The sequence below is a fragment of the Urocitellus parryii genome, chromosome 1, assembly GCF_045843805.1.
Source record: "Urocitellus parryii isolate mUroPar1 chromosome 1, mUroPar1.hap1, whole genome shotgun sequence".
Classification (NCBI taxonomy): domain Eukaryota; kingdom Metazoa; phylum Chordata; class Mammalia; order Rodentia; family Sciuridae; genus Urocitellus; species Urocitellus parryii.
Window position 1 is genome coordinate 39836514 of NC_135531.1, and position 16062 is coordinate 39852575.

Consider the following 16062-nt stretch of genomic DNA (forward strand, 5'->3'; position numbering starts at 1 on the left):
GTCATGCTATAAAATATGAAATACAAAGAGACGTTGAAAGTAGCCAGAGAAGATTAATTAACTTCAGAGAAGCAAATTAGACAACAGACTTTTCAACCACTACAATTTAAAAGTAAATGCAGAGTTAGGGATGTAGCTCATTGCTATAGTCTTGTTTAGCATGTGCAACAGCCTAGGTTCTATCCTCAGCACTGCAAAATAAATAAGTAAGTAAATAAACAAACAAACAAATAAATAAATAAATACCAACCTTCAAAAGCCCACAATAAAGAAAATCATCTTTTAGCAATGAAGACTACATAAAAATTAGTCCACCAATATCCCAGCTATAAGGCATTCTCAAGTTTGTACTCCAGGCAGAAGAAACATAAATCCAGATTAAAGTGTGACATGGAAAAAGTAGAAAGATAAACAAGTGTCAATGCCTAACTAAAATGTAAAATATAAAATATAACCCACTGAAAGAATAATAATATACAACTACTATAAGAGATAATGAACAAAAGTATGCATTTTATTAAAAGGAAATGAAATTGTGCCCCAATCACATACTATATCAACAAAACAATTACTAATGCATTACCAATATAAACATAAAGGGCAGAACCATTAGAATTTAAGAAATAATTTGGGAGAATAGGTGTTTCATCTCATGATGGTAAAGGATTTCTTAAAATATAATAGGAAGCTTGATAAATTAATGATTTCTATTCCTGATAGTTGACATATATTGAAAAGTTGCAAAGTATATGATATTTACAGACTATATACAATAATTATATTTTTGTATTCAGAATATAAAGAACTATAACATATTAATTCATTTATTAAAAGGCAAAAAATTCAACTTAATATAAAATGTTTATACAAGCATTTAAAAAACAGAAATTTGCAGGGAATTTATTTCCTTGGTAATTATAGAAATTAAAAGCCACAGTGATGTATCATTATAAACACCTTTTCTTAGGAAAGAGCAAAACAAACTTGATAGTCCCAGGTACTTGCAAATTGGATATATCATTGTACAATAGAAATTCTCCTACTATTTGTTTGGTAGGAATGTGAATAAATAAATGTCTTTGGAAACAGTTTGTTAATATGTAGTATTTTTTATCTTTCTACACACTCCAGAAAAACCCTTGTCAATGTGGAGATATGAGCAAGAATATTCATGGAAATACTATTCATGATAACCCCAACCTAAAGAAACCCAAATGCTCACAAACGGAATAGACACATAATTTGTGGTACATGTACAGGAAGAAATATTATATAGCACATGTTAAGTCTAAGAGCTATGCATACAACAGAAGGGAACTGTAAAAAAATATTGTGTAAAAGAAATAATCCAAAAACAAATGCATTGTGTGATAATAGATTCATATAGTTCAAAACGAGAAAAAGTGACACTATATCTTTTATGATATCCCCCCCTCCACATTGTTTTAGTCCATTTGGAATCATAAACAAAACAAGAAAATATCAAAGACTGGGTGGATTATAAAGAAAAAAATATTTTCACTGTTTTGGATGCTGAGGAGTCTAGGATCAAAGCACAGGTATATTCACTATTGAATGAGAGCCCATTTTCTTGTTCATATATTATGGTTTGGATATGAGATATCTCCCAAAAGCTCCTGTGTTGATGCACACTGTGAAATGATTAGATTTTGTGTGTGATGACCTGCTCAGTGGATTATCCTATTTGAGCGATTCATAATTTGATTGTATTACTGGGTGGTAACTGTGTTGGCTGGAGGGAGTAAATCACTGGGGACGTGTTTTGAGGATTTTCTGTTTTGTCACTGCCTCCTTATTCTGGTTCCCTGCTTCCTGGCTGCTACGAGCCAAGGAGATTTCATCTCTAGGTGCTACTGCCATGATACTTAGCCTCAAGTTGGGCCCAGAGCAAGGGAGGCCCAACCATGGAATGAACGTGTGAAACAATGAGCCAAAATAACCTTTTTCTGCTCTAAGTTGTTCTTGTTGGGTATTTTGGTCAGAGTGAATAACAACTGATCAATATATCATATGGTGCATTTTGTGGTGTACTCACGTGGTAGAAAGGGTTAGCTAGCTCTTTGGAGTTTCTTTTATAAGAACACTAACCACAATTATGAGGAGTGTGCTTCAATGACCTGAACACTTCTCAAAAGTATTCACTTTTCCCTCCTCCTAATAGCATTTTAACCTTGGGATTTAGGATTTCAATATATGAAATTTAATGGAACATATAAACATTGACAACACAGCATACACTACATATAAACATACATGTATATGTGCTGTAAAAGTAAATAGCAAAGTTAAGATATAGTAATTATCAATATCAGAAGCCTGGATAAGTTTGAGTGATTCAGGGGGCTGGATCATTGTAGGTGAAAGCTGAATTGGCTCTGTGCAACATGCAAGAAATTATTAAAGTTTTAGGTATTTTTGTAACAGGCTGATAATTATAGGTAACAAAATTTTTTCATTGTGTATTTGCAACATGAAAATCAACAAGATGTTTCATGTCAGAAACTTTGGGTCACATTTTTTTTTTCTGGAGAACTATTTGATAAGTATTTATGGACAAACTGTTAGGTGATGGGCACTAAGGCTTTTGGTGTAGATGTTATCTGTTTCTATAATGGATGGTGGATAAACAGGTTCTCATTCTTTATTTTATTTTCAGTGCTGGGGATTGAAGCCAGTGCTTTGCATATGCTAGGTAAGTCCCTGGCCACTGTGTTTCATCCTCAGCCTTAGACTTAAAATTCTCATACATTTTAAATTTTCTTCTAGTATAGAGTACAGCAAAACAATGGAAACTCTGTTACTTCTATGTATAGAGTACAACAAAACAATGGAAACCCCATTAATAATTTCATGTCAGATTTTATGCAAAAATCTGACATATCAAGGATATATGTTAGTAAAAAGAGCAAAATATGAGATCTAGCATTATGGTTTTCAAAATTCGTCCATGGTCAAGCCTGAATTCAGATGCAATATTATCTAATTCAAAGTCTTTGTCCATTTTTATTTGGAAGCACCCTAAAGCATATTAGGTGGTTTTATGGTTTCCTATTTGTCTCTATAGTGTCCTGCTGAAAATCTGCAAAGTTGATGGTATGAATTCACTTTTGCAGCACCATACAAAGATTCTTTTAGCCATCAAGAGGAAGAAATGATTCTAAGAAAGTTTCAAAACACCTAGTTCCCAGACAATTTATCCCTCTCAATTTAAAATAAGTAATCTAACATTATTAAAACTAGCAAGAGACTGGAAAGGTGTATACAAATGGACACATTCTCACGATGCTATTATAGGATCATAATTTCTTAATGTCTTTTGTAAGATTGCCACAAAAAGTTCTCAGAATCAGAATTGTCTTAGATTGCTATAACTTTTAGGTTTAATGTAATAAGTTGAAAATAGGTACAAAATAAACATAAATCATTTTATTTTTGCTGATAATTTACTTTTTCTTTATTGACCAATGACACATCATACTTGTGTGCTTGGATATTTCTTTGATTTTTATCTCTGAATAGACATGTGCTCACCAAAAAGTACCTTTTTTGCTATTGTAGAAGTATATCTTAGTACAATAATGAAGTTAAGACTGCTAATTAAAAGCTTGGTATTTAACACTGCTGGCTTTGACACAAGGTGATTTACAACTTTGTAATTCCCCTTGATGGAACATAATCTTTCTTAGCTTTCTTCTAGGGAAAGATCATGCTATATTAAACAGAGTTCTGATAATGTCACGCTCTTATCATATTACAGAAAGCACTAATCCTTAGGCCTTTCGCCTACCTCTCTATTCCTGAGGTGATCCATGTTGGTCTTGAACTACTCTCTTGAGAGCTTGCCTTTTTTGAGGATATTGAGATTAGTCTAATTATTGCACAAAGTGATCTTGGTTTTATGCAAAAAAGTCTTGGTTCCAGATGTTAAATTTAAGTTTTATTATTTTTCACTAAAAATGCCAACAATATGCTTATAAATGTTCTTCATGCTCATTAATTCTCTTTCTTCCAGGGTATTCTGCTGAATTAGTATGAAAGTAGTCACTTTTGATACTTTTAGAAATTGGGGTGGAGAAGTTAGGACAATAAGAAAATAAAAGAGTGAAGAGAACAGAATAAGAAAAATGGGGCTGGGTTTGTGGCTCAGTGGTAAAGCGCTTACCTAGCATGTGTTCAATCCTCAGCACCACATAAAAAATAAAATAAAGGTATTGTGTCCAACAAAATATTAAAAAAGAATAAGAAAAATATGAACTAGATTTTTCTAACTGGTGTTTTATCTTCTCAATTGTCACAGATGCTTCAAACTTAAGTATATTTGATATATAGTATTTTTTATCATCATGAGAAAAAAGTTGTAATTGAAGGGGACTTAGCTTTTTTCTTTGGAAGAGAATGGAATATTTTTAATAAAGTACATCTTTGAGGGAAATTAAGTATATGGAAAGGATTTGGATGGAAGAAAGATACCTAAAATTTGTTGTGTCTCAGTGGTAGAGTGCTTGCCCTGCGAGTAAGGGGCACTGGGTGCAATCCTCAGAACCACATAAAAAAATAAATAAAATAAAGTTATCATGTCCATCTACAATGAAACACATACACAGATATATATATAAAAGATTGAGAAAAAGTTTGAATAAATATATCCATTACTACATTTGTGACTTATACAATTATTTCTTTAGAAAATATTTTTAGGAGAGGCTGATCTATGGTTGTTGGACTAATGGCTTTGAGTGAATAGAAAATAGAGTTTTGAACAACTAATGTGTAAATATTTATATGTTTCTATTTTAATAACCATCATGGATAATTGTTTAGGACATTTGGTAAACAGATTAGAATAATTGACAGTTTTATAACATTTTATACAATGTTATACTAATAAACTGTTCTGTATTGATGAATCTTGCATTATTTCCCTGACTTGTTTCAGGAAGTCATCTCAAATTTCCTGTTGCTTCCCTGTTAGATAAGATGATAGTGAGTAGGGGTTAGTCATTTCTGTCTATTGTATGAAATACTTTATTTAAAACTGATTATTGGGTTTTTATTACATTGAGTACTGGAAATTTTCTCTCTTTGCTCTTAGAATTTGATTTGCTGCTTTTAGACCTTTGTAAACAGTAGACTTGATCTTAAGCCATCATTTCTGTTTTCCTTTCTCTAAAGATTACTTTCTAGGATTAAAAGACCGACAACAAGACTCAAGGGACACAGAATGTGTATGCTGGGAATTGAACCATCATTGGGTTAAAATTGTATTCCATATATAATAAATTATATACTAATAAGACACTTTCCTTAAAACTTAATAGGGAAAAGTTATTGCAGGATTTTCAAAAAGGATCACATTTGGCAAGTTTGTGTTTAAGGGGTTGCTCCTGAGAAATGCCTTCTATCACAATGGATTAGGGAGAAAAACTGATTATCAAGTGATAAATCAATATTGCTGTTCACAGTATATGTTTATACTTATTTGTATTTTGGAAAAGTTATGATTTAGTATGAATTTTCTGTTTAATCACACTATTAATAATTGAATTAAACATTCATTGAGAATCTACATACAAGAATTCCACAGGGCTTATGAGAAATTCAAATATCAACTATGAATATGCCTGGGATCCACTCTCATGAAAGTTCAAATTAAATACTGGGTAAATGTATAAGTAAATTACTTTAATCCTAGGAAAAATGTGATAAATTTTGTAAAAATTTTATAAATTATCAATTCCTTAAGTATTTGTTAAACTTCTATTTATCATACATAAGTTTGGATATTATAGCATAAAGAGTATGACAATGAATTTATGATCTAAATCTAAAAGGAAAAATTATAGAGAAATCAAGTAGGAAGTCAAGGAGGAGTTAGCATTTAAAATCAGTTGAATATAAAAGGATAAAATAGTATTAATCAAAAAAGAGATACAACTGCTTCAGTCAATGACAAATTAACAACAACAACAACAACAACAACACAGTGTTAAATATCCTTGGACATTTTAAACCATGCTTTAAAATAGTGTTAGTTTATCTAATGTATTCTGATGTGACCAATATTTACCGAGAAATTTTTATGTGCTAATAGAGCTTCTGTCATCAAAACAAAAAATGAAGAAGATATCTTCTCCTTTTTCAATGAGATTTCACTTCAATAGATTAGATGAGAAAATGGTGAGAGTTAGAGAAATTTTGTTTTGGCTTTTATCCAAAACATAATCCATAGCTCATCCTTTCTGATATTTAGTGAGGGGATTGATGATAGTCCCTCTCTGCAGCTCTACACGTGTGGCTTGTTATGCTGATTGTGCTCTAGGAAAACTGGGGCTTCCCCAAACCAGGACTTGTGAAGGTCACCCTCACTTATTGGCATACAGCATATGGGAATGCACTAAGACTTATGATAATTAATTAAGTAAATATGTAGGTTACATCACATATTTTATTTAAGTAACCCTTATATCATGTTCAAGGAGCTTGAAAGATGTTTTTAATAAAACCTCATATTGAAGATATTATGAACCATACAGGCACAAGCAAAAATTCAGAAGATAGCAGCAGTGTGATACTTTGCCTACTCAGCCATATTATGAATTTAATTAAGAGCCAACTGGAATGATAAGTCAGTAAAAAAAAATGAAATATTCAAGATGACTTGAAATTAAATTTACCCACTAAGGTTACTGATTAATCTTGGCCTCAGTATCAATCTGCTTGGAAATTCACTAGTGTTATTATAAATTCATCAGAGCTAATAAATCATAAAATATTATATAGTTTATATTGATTTTATATTTAAACACTGTTACATATATTAAAATGTACTTAATATATGAGTAGAGCAACACTTTAATGTACAAAATTAATAACTAAATATTTCTCATGATCAAATGTATTTTATTATAGTCTTTGATTTAAGAAAGTTTTGAAAACATTTCTCCAAATGAAGGTGTTGCAGACTCATGATAGATTGTGGAAACAGAAAAGAAAGGTGAAATAAGATGAAGTGAAGCTGTAAAAGTAGAAATGGCCATATTTATTAAATTATTGGACTTGGAGATCAGAGGCTGGGAAGAAACAAAGATGAGACAAAAACTTTGAAAAAAATGGGAGGATTTTAAAAAAGAACAGTAGGTAACATTTTAGGATTTATGGCAGTGTGTGTCTTAAATGTTTTTTGTAGAACACTGTGTTCCACAAGATTAAGAATGCACTTTTCAAAAAAGTCATTGTGAGATTAAACACATGATAGAAAATATGGCTAAAATAACAATCATAATCCTTTTGATTTTCAGACTTTTCCTTAACCTCATTGAAAAGACCTAAAGGTGAGAAACAGTATGCAGAATTTTACTTGACTATCAATCAAGGGGAAGGGTCTCTCTCTCTCTCTCTTTGTCATACTACTATCTTTAGGTAGATAGATAAAGATGTAGTCCAAAATAGTAGTAGAACTTTACTTGACTATGGACCAAAGAATAGGACGTGTGTATGTATTCAGAGAGAGGGAAAGAAATCCTATCCTTTGGTCTGTGATCAGATAAATCAACACACTAATTTTTACCATTAGGTCTTTAAGTCTATTTTTAAATTTAGAAGTCTTATATGATCAAAACAAAACAAAACCCCCCTTATTTTAGCATATTCATTCTCTCTCTCTCTTTCTCTCTCTCTCTCTCTCTCTCTCTCTCTCTCTCTCTATATATATATATATATATATATATATATATATATATATATTTATTTATATACGTGATATACGTGTGTGTATGTGTGTGCATATATACATACATACACAAATATACACAGTATGTATGTATATACACACAGATATATATTAATCATTAGTGATATGTATTTATAATTTTAATATATCTCTTAATGTCATATACAAATGAGCTTTGTGAACAGTGCTCAGATGCATTCAGTTAGACATATTTGGCAGCCAACTGCAAAATATGTCCAAGGATATTAGAAGTCTACAGAGAGAATGGAGTGAATTATTAAGAAGTATAAAGATTTAAAACGTGAAAATAAAACTATAAGCAAACTTATGCATGGGTCAAGAGGAAGAGTCAGAAATGCTGAGGAACTGGAAACAAAACAGTTCACTGGAATCACATAAGGAGAGAAACAGGCTAGTTGTCTCTTTCATGTGCCATGGCAGATAAAAGAGGAACATATTGAGCTGCTGCTCTTGAATTTGGTAATGAAAATGCTAATAATGACCTACAGGCATGCACCTTTGGGCCAATGATGAAAACAGAGACCAGGCAGCACATGGGAGAGGAGACAATGTGTGGTTAGAAAGAAAAAGCGGCAAATGCTAAGTATTCTTAAGTGAAATTGTGCAAGGATGAGAGCAGGGGGTGATGGTTATGAGCCCGGCTGTAAATGTAGGAGAAAGAACCTGGGAGTCGGGGAGTAGATAAAAGGAGAGAGATGCAGATCTAGGGGCAAGTAGTGCTCAGGAAGGAAGCGGGCCACTATTCTTCTGAAAAGAAAAGGAGGTAGAAAAGGGAGGCTGAAGTGCTTTAGGATTATCTTATTTCAGAATTTTGTGAACTCTTACAAAGAAACTCATAAACATTTAATTTCACAGGCAAAATAGCATCTACTGCTGAAATTCTTATGCTAATATTGACTATGTGGCATAGCATTTTTCTTTTCAGCAATTATTAATTTGAATAATTGAATTACAGATTTAATTTTTGAGTGATGAGAGACACACAAAATGTTCAAACATATTTTTATCTATATTTAATCTATAATCTACAATTTCAAAGCCCAATTAAAATATTTTACATCATTAAGAAATACAGAAACACAATTAGGGGTTAAAATATCTGGCCTGTATATATCCCTCATTCTGCCATTCAGTTTGCAAGTGGAAGTTAATTCAGCTGTTGTTGATACTTTATATTTGTTATCAGTATTTTAGTACATTTTAAATAGAAAAACATTAACACACAGGGTCTAGATTTCAAACCTCTTATAAAAGCCACCAATATATTTATTTTAAATTAGGCTATTTAGAATACAAAAAAATGACAACCTTATTTCTTGGGGGTTTGACTGAGTTTTACTCAGACTTAATTTTCTGCAGATATGTTTAGATAATTGTCTAAGAATTGATGTTTTAAGTATTTTGATGGAATGATGGACTATTGTTGATAATAAAGAGACCTTATATAGTGTCTATGAAACAACCACTAATTAGCTTCATTACAGCCTGCAGATAATTCTTATGAATAACTTATGTAAATGATGCGACTCTAGTAGGTTTTCTGAATTTCCTGACAATGAGATTTTGAGAGTAATAAGTGTGGCAAATTTCTGACAGCAAATACATTTCTTTGTTGCATTTAAAAAAGAAATAATCCAAATACTAGATTTTATTTAGTGGAAGAGATTTTTCCTTTTCCAAAAGCTTTAAAGTATAAGCTAAGCAAAGCAGAATAAAAAGAGCTTCAAGTTTGATTTGCATCTTAAGAACAAAGAAATAAATGAAAATGTGACTATTGTCTTTATCTTGACTGTTATTGTGTGCAGTATCCTTCGATAATCTTTTCTTGTAATGAGACTTAATAGCTGCCTTTGAGATATTAATGGAAATTGTCACAGACAAGGGAGATATTACTGCATCTAATGAACTAAAGTAAGACTAAAAGGAAAGGAGAAGGAACAATAAGTAAAATCTGCACAAATAAAAAGAATTTAACTAGTTTCTAAAATTTAACCCTATATTCATGATAGAAATACATTACTAGTCTGCATTTTCAAGTATCATTTGTCAAATAGAAGAGAAAGCATCTTCTTTTATTATTTTGCATTTAAGTAATATGTATAAACTTCTTGACTTCAATTTTACACTGTCCTTAAAACAAGAAATCTTATATGGCTCAAAGGGTAAGTTAGATTATTAAGTTTGTTACAGTCAACAAAAGGACAGATTCCAAGGATGGGGGGTGGGAAACTCAAGCATTCAAGTTAAATAATGGAAATGGAAAAGAATACAAGGAACAACGTGAAAATTACAATAGAATTCATTTGTATATTGAATAGTCGTTTGGGAAATTTCAAGTTTAGATCAGTTTTTTTTTTTTAATAGATATTATGCCATTGACTTTGCCCTTTACAGACTTCACCTCTGGATAAAACTAACCCTTCGAAGAGTTGCTTCTTAGGTAATGTGATTTCCCAAATGCAAACTCTTCCCCTTGTTTCTTGAAAGCTGAGTGGTGAGTGGCTGTCATTTATGCAGTGGTGTGTTACCATCTAATTAAATGAAGGATGTACAGATTGAGCTGTCAGGCAGAGAATTAAGAGGTTAGTGTATAAGTTTTGATGGTCACCAGACTTCTTCTTCTTCTTCTTCTTTCTTCTGTAGGGCATTCCTTGAGGAACAAATTGTAAATAAGCCGATCCACACTTCCTGAGAACAAGTTGCATGCCAGGTTTCCGCTATGATAGCATTTGATGCCTAATTGAGTCTGGGATTGTTAAAAGTGTCTCGTTTTTATAGTCCCGAATATGCAGAGCTGATGAACAGATTCCATTTTAGATTTGAAGCATCAGCTTCCCAGAAAAATTCTTTTATGATTTGGTTTACTAACAAAATAAAAATAAAAACAGGCTATTCTTAGCTTAGCACAACCCTGTCTACATGCAGATATAAGACATTCATTAAAATGTATATGTAAATTGTGCATAGGACATAAACAGTTATTCTTATGGCAGCCAACTGATGAATTGATTGATCCTTAAAAACACATTCCATTTTAATCATATATTTTGGTTCAGGATTGGGGGGAAAAAAAAGAAAAAAGAAAGAATCTTTGTCCATTACTGTCTTTCTCTGACTTTCAGACATGTAGAAAATTCCCCAAATTTTTAGACAGTGAATGCTGATCCCATGCTTAAGAACAAATACTTATATTTTGCCTTCAACTAGGGATATTACAAACAGAGATTATTGGCCCTTCATGTCAGAGCTGTCAGTGTTGAAGTGGTATGAGCTATTAACATTCTATTGTAAGTGGCCAGAAGCTTCCTTTGGTTTTTCTACCCAAAGCCCACTAAACCCACCAGTTTGTGCTGTTTTCACTAGGTTAATCCAGTCCTATGCTTTTTGATTGGTTGATGCCATTCAATATGGCACATTTACTGATGATGCTATGCAACTGCTCAATCTCTTCTGCTTAAAAGAGAAACAAAAGTTCAGCCTTGAATCAGCCTGCAGTCTAATGATGTTACCATTTGGCTTCTACAGAAATATTTAATTCCAGGAAAAATAAAATGAAACACAATAAATAATTATGAACTACTTTTATCAATCAAATTAAATTAAATATTATGTTAGCTGAGTATCACAATGCTAATGAAAACAGAAGATCATTTATGTATCCAGTAGAACAGTTATACAGAACACCCAACAGGATGGGAAAAGATCAACATCTATCATTTTCTGTCTCTGTGACTCCCTCTGTGACTCCTTTAGATTGTAAGGTCAGCATGGGCTTTATAATAGTCTTAATGGCAATTGTTTAGTGAAGGAATAAAATAAATATATGCATTTTTTAACAAGACTATTATCTGTATATTCCTCATCTCCTTGTTCAGTTAATTTATAAAGTACTACATATTTCCCCTCAATTTTCTAAATCTTACAACTATGTATAAGGCTAGAAAAAATAGAAAAAGTTTTCATATATTGAAAATATACCTGTGACATGACCTCAATCTTGCATGAAAATATATGTTGATGCCTTTTCTAATCAATGAATTAATTAATCTATTAAATAATTATTTTTACGTGCCTATCTTTGGCAGGAATTGTGGTAGACATTTAAGATAAGACAGTGAGAAAATTGGGGAAAAATTCCTACCCTGTAGGAAATGCATTTCAGAGAGAGAACATAGGAAACAAATAAATTAACTACAGTAATTCTGATGAGGATGAGTGCTCTGAAAAGCAAAGCAAAGCAAAACATAACAAAAACCAAACAAACAAACTAGGAGAAAAGGATTGGAAGTGTCCAACAGGGGAGAGTAGTGGTAGTGATGGGATCCGGAGGCCAACAGACCTAAAGAATTGATGCTGAGAATTTCTATGTAGGATTCACCCATATTTTGTCATACCTTACTCTGAGGAATATTAATTATTTAGTATGAGATATTTAGTCATACTATTCAATAAGTCAAATTTTGATGTTTTACTTCACTTTTCTTTCATACTTTTTAATTTGATAAATATTTAAGGATCATCTAAAGCTGGCACATTCTGACACTGTTAATATAGTGATGTGAATTAGCAAGTGAAATTCTACTGTCTCCTTCAGGAATGACTTTTGAAAACAGGTAAACAATTATCTGGGTTTGTATTAAATTTATTTCCCTCTTGAGTCACAATGATCCCTTAATCTATCTTAATTCTGTGAGTCTAGGATGCATTCCAGCTTCCAGAGAAATATGGGTTGGGGAAGGGAAGTGAGAGTGAAAAAGAGATGCAAAGATAGAGACAAAGAGAAGGCATTTTGATTATTATGACTATATTCTTTGAAATACTTAAATTCTAACAAAAAATGCAACTCTTCATAGACAAAACTTTCTACTTGGTATTGCCTTCACTGCAAGCAACTCTGATGAAATAGATTCCATTTAAAAATTAATTTTATTGTGACTAGAAAAAGCTGGTTTGGTGGACTTTGAGGAGCCAGACTAATTGTGACCCAGTTAGAACAGGAAAGCTTTGCTATTATTAAATGGTGTCTGAGGTGAATGTCAGACAGCATAGATCAACCTCTGTCCTCCTCTTGGCTTCTATGGGAGCTGTATTGAGTATTCAAAGTGTGAAGTTAGCCCCACAAATCTAACAGACAATAGAATAACTAAGATCGCCCTTTTAGAATCTAGTGATTACTTTTAAAAATTGATTAATCTCTTTTAAAAATTCTGTATCCTTGTTTTAGAATGAGTAAGTGGCTTTCCTTTAGGAATGACAATCTAGCAATTTCCATACACATGTCTGTCAGACAATATTAATATTTTTAATAAGATGCACATTTAAAAATGTTTATAATCATAGCAAATAAAGCCTTAACATACAATTTTTGATTTGTCTTTCTCAAATTTTAAATATATAATTATTTATAGTACAAAAATACCTGGGCATTTAAATTTTAGTAGAAATATTTTTTTTATTGCTAATTAAATAAGTTTTTGTAATAATCATCACAACTTCCCAAAACTTATAAATCTCTTAATTTCCTTCTATCTTCAATGGATTAAATCAGTATATGAAATCAAATCAATTTTTCTTCTCATCATAACCAGTTTTATGAAATAGGTTATATGATAACAAAAACAATGATCACAGTGTTAAGATTGGGGAACCTAATACTTAATTCAAGTGTTTGTTCTTTCCCACTGATAGCCAATTTCTAATCCTTATGAATAACCTCATTTGAAGTAGGTAAATTTTCTATTATATGGTTGAAAAAAACCATTTTATTTGTAATAAAATAGTTTTTTAAAATATTTAACTGCCTCTCTAACAACTTGTTAAATCATCTTCAGCCTCAAATAAAAATAAAATAAATCACATAATTAATAAGAATATTCTTGGACATTTAAACTATTGATTTAAATAAATATAACCACCATACATATTTAGAATATTTTATTAGATAGTTGAATAATAGTGTTTAAGTATCTCCTCTCCTTTGGTGTAAATAAATATATTTTAATTAAAAAGATAGTGTAGAGGGCTGGGGCTGTGGCTCAGTGGCAGAGCGCTTGCCTAGCACATTTGAGGCACTGGATTTGATCCTCGGCACTACATAAAAATAAATCAACAACATAAAGATATTGTGTCCATGTATAACTAAAAAACATATTTTTAAAAAGGCAGTGTAGGGCCGGATTGTGACTCAGCAGTAGAGCGCTCGCCTAGCATGTGTGCGACCTGGGTTCGATTCTCAGCACCACATAAAAAAAAAAATAAATAAATAAACAAATAAATAAATAAATAAAGGCATTGTGTTGTGTCCATCTATCAAAAAAAAAAAAAAAGTCTCTCTCTCTTAAAAAAAAAAGGCAGTGTAGATTCTTTAATAAGTAAGGAAACACCATTAATTTATTCTTGGATTCAACAAACATTAATGGGCTTTAACTTTGTGTTGTAGATATGGGCTAAAAACATGAATGAAGAATTTACTATAATGTGAAAGTTAAACAATGAAATTATAATAAAAATATAATTGTGCGATGGTAGAAATAGGTATAAGAACGTATGGAAACTTAAAAATGGGACAACTTTGCATTATGGGTTGAAGAAAGTTGGATAAGAAAGGTAATAGCTAAACTGGACCTTGAAAGATCAACAAAGATTCACCAGGTAGAAAGCTAAGTGAAAGGAGGAACATGGGAAATATGCCAGACAGGAGGGTTGTGTGTGGGGGATAGTGAGGGTGGGAATCTAGATCCAGAAGAGTTAGAAAAGATGAGTGTAGGGTAGTGATGTATTGGAGATAGCTTCCTTCTTCAACTGTGATCAGACTTGAGCTGGATCAAAAAGGGCTTTTATTAATTAATTATTAATTCAATCTAGAAAGATTACGAATTCAGGTAGGTACACCAGAAATACGTTCTTCATTATGATTATCTTGTGTACCTCAGAATTATACCAAAGCATGCAACAGCTATTCCAAGGCCCGCTAGCCTCCAAGTAGAACAATAATGTGTAGATACTATTGATAAGAGGAACTTTGCTTTTTTGTTGGTTGCATTGAAAATTCAAAAGTAAAAACGTATCACTTAGTGTCTTGTTTTCTTCTGTTACACTTGGTATAACAAGCTATGGAATCTTGAATGAACACTATAAACAAGGAAAACGTTCAATGACTTTGGTAGGGGTAAGGCATCATCATATTTAAATTCATATCTCTAACTTTTATGTTGTATTATGATAAGAGTGATGAGGATGATACTTCCTGCCCAGGATTGCAGGAATAGCGTCTGTCATCTTCACTTCTGTCAAAATCACCTGCAAACTGAGCAGGTGCTCCCTAAATTTTTGTTAAATAAATTTTTAAAATGTTGGTAGTTATTGATGAAAGAGAGAGAAGCCTCACCCAGGGCAGTGATGATAGGGAGTAGAGAATCAAAGATGAAAAAAAATTATATGTATATGTGTATATATATGTATATATGATATATAAATATATATTATGTATGAATCAATATATATGAATATATATGAATCAATATATATGAATATATTCATGTATATAAAACATATGAATCTCTCTCTCTCTCTCTCTCTCTCTATATATATATATATATATATATGAATATATGAAAATTGCTTAGGAATTGATATGAACAAAACCTTGTGGTTGATTCTGAAAGGAGGAAGGAACAGAATGTTTCAGGGCTTGAGAGAGGGAAAATTTGGGGTCATATTTTAAAGCTGCCCTACGAGAAACAAAAGTGCAATGTACATATTCTTGTTGTTTAAAAAATTATTTCTAGTCTTGGCTTTTACAATTCAACATTAGGATTTCAAAGGAGCTACTACTGTTTTCTACCTTTTTCAATATGCATATTATGTCTCCAAAGCAATTGTAAGATTTGCACAGTAGAAACTGAGTCTAATACCTTTGTATTACCTTCACCTGGTACACAGAATGGCATTTACTAAGTATCTCCCAATCAGTAAGTATTATTATTTCAATTTAAGTAAGCATAACAAACAGTAGATTTAAAAAAATATGTAAATTCTGATTTTTTTTTGTATCAGAGTTTGAACCAAGGGGCACTTAATTACTGAGTCATATCCCCAGCACCACTCCCCCCCACCGCCCCCGTTTTATTTGTATTTTCTCTAGAGACAGGATTGCGCTGAGTTGCTTAGGGCCTTGCTAAATTGCTTTGAACTAGAGATTCTCCTGCCTTAGCCTCCTGAGGCACTGAGATTACAGGCATTTGTCGTGGTTCCCAGCTAAAAAACATGGAATGATACATTCTAAGATTCTC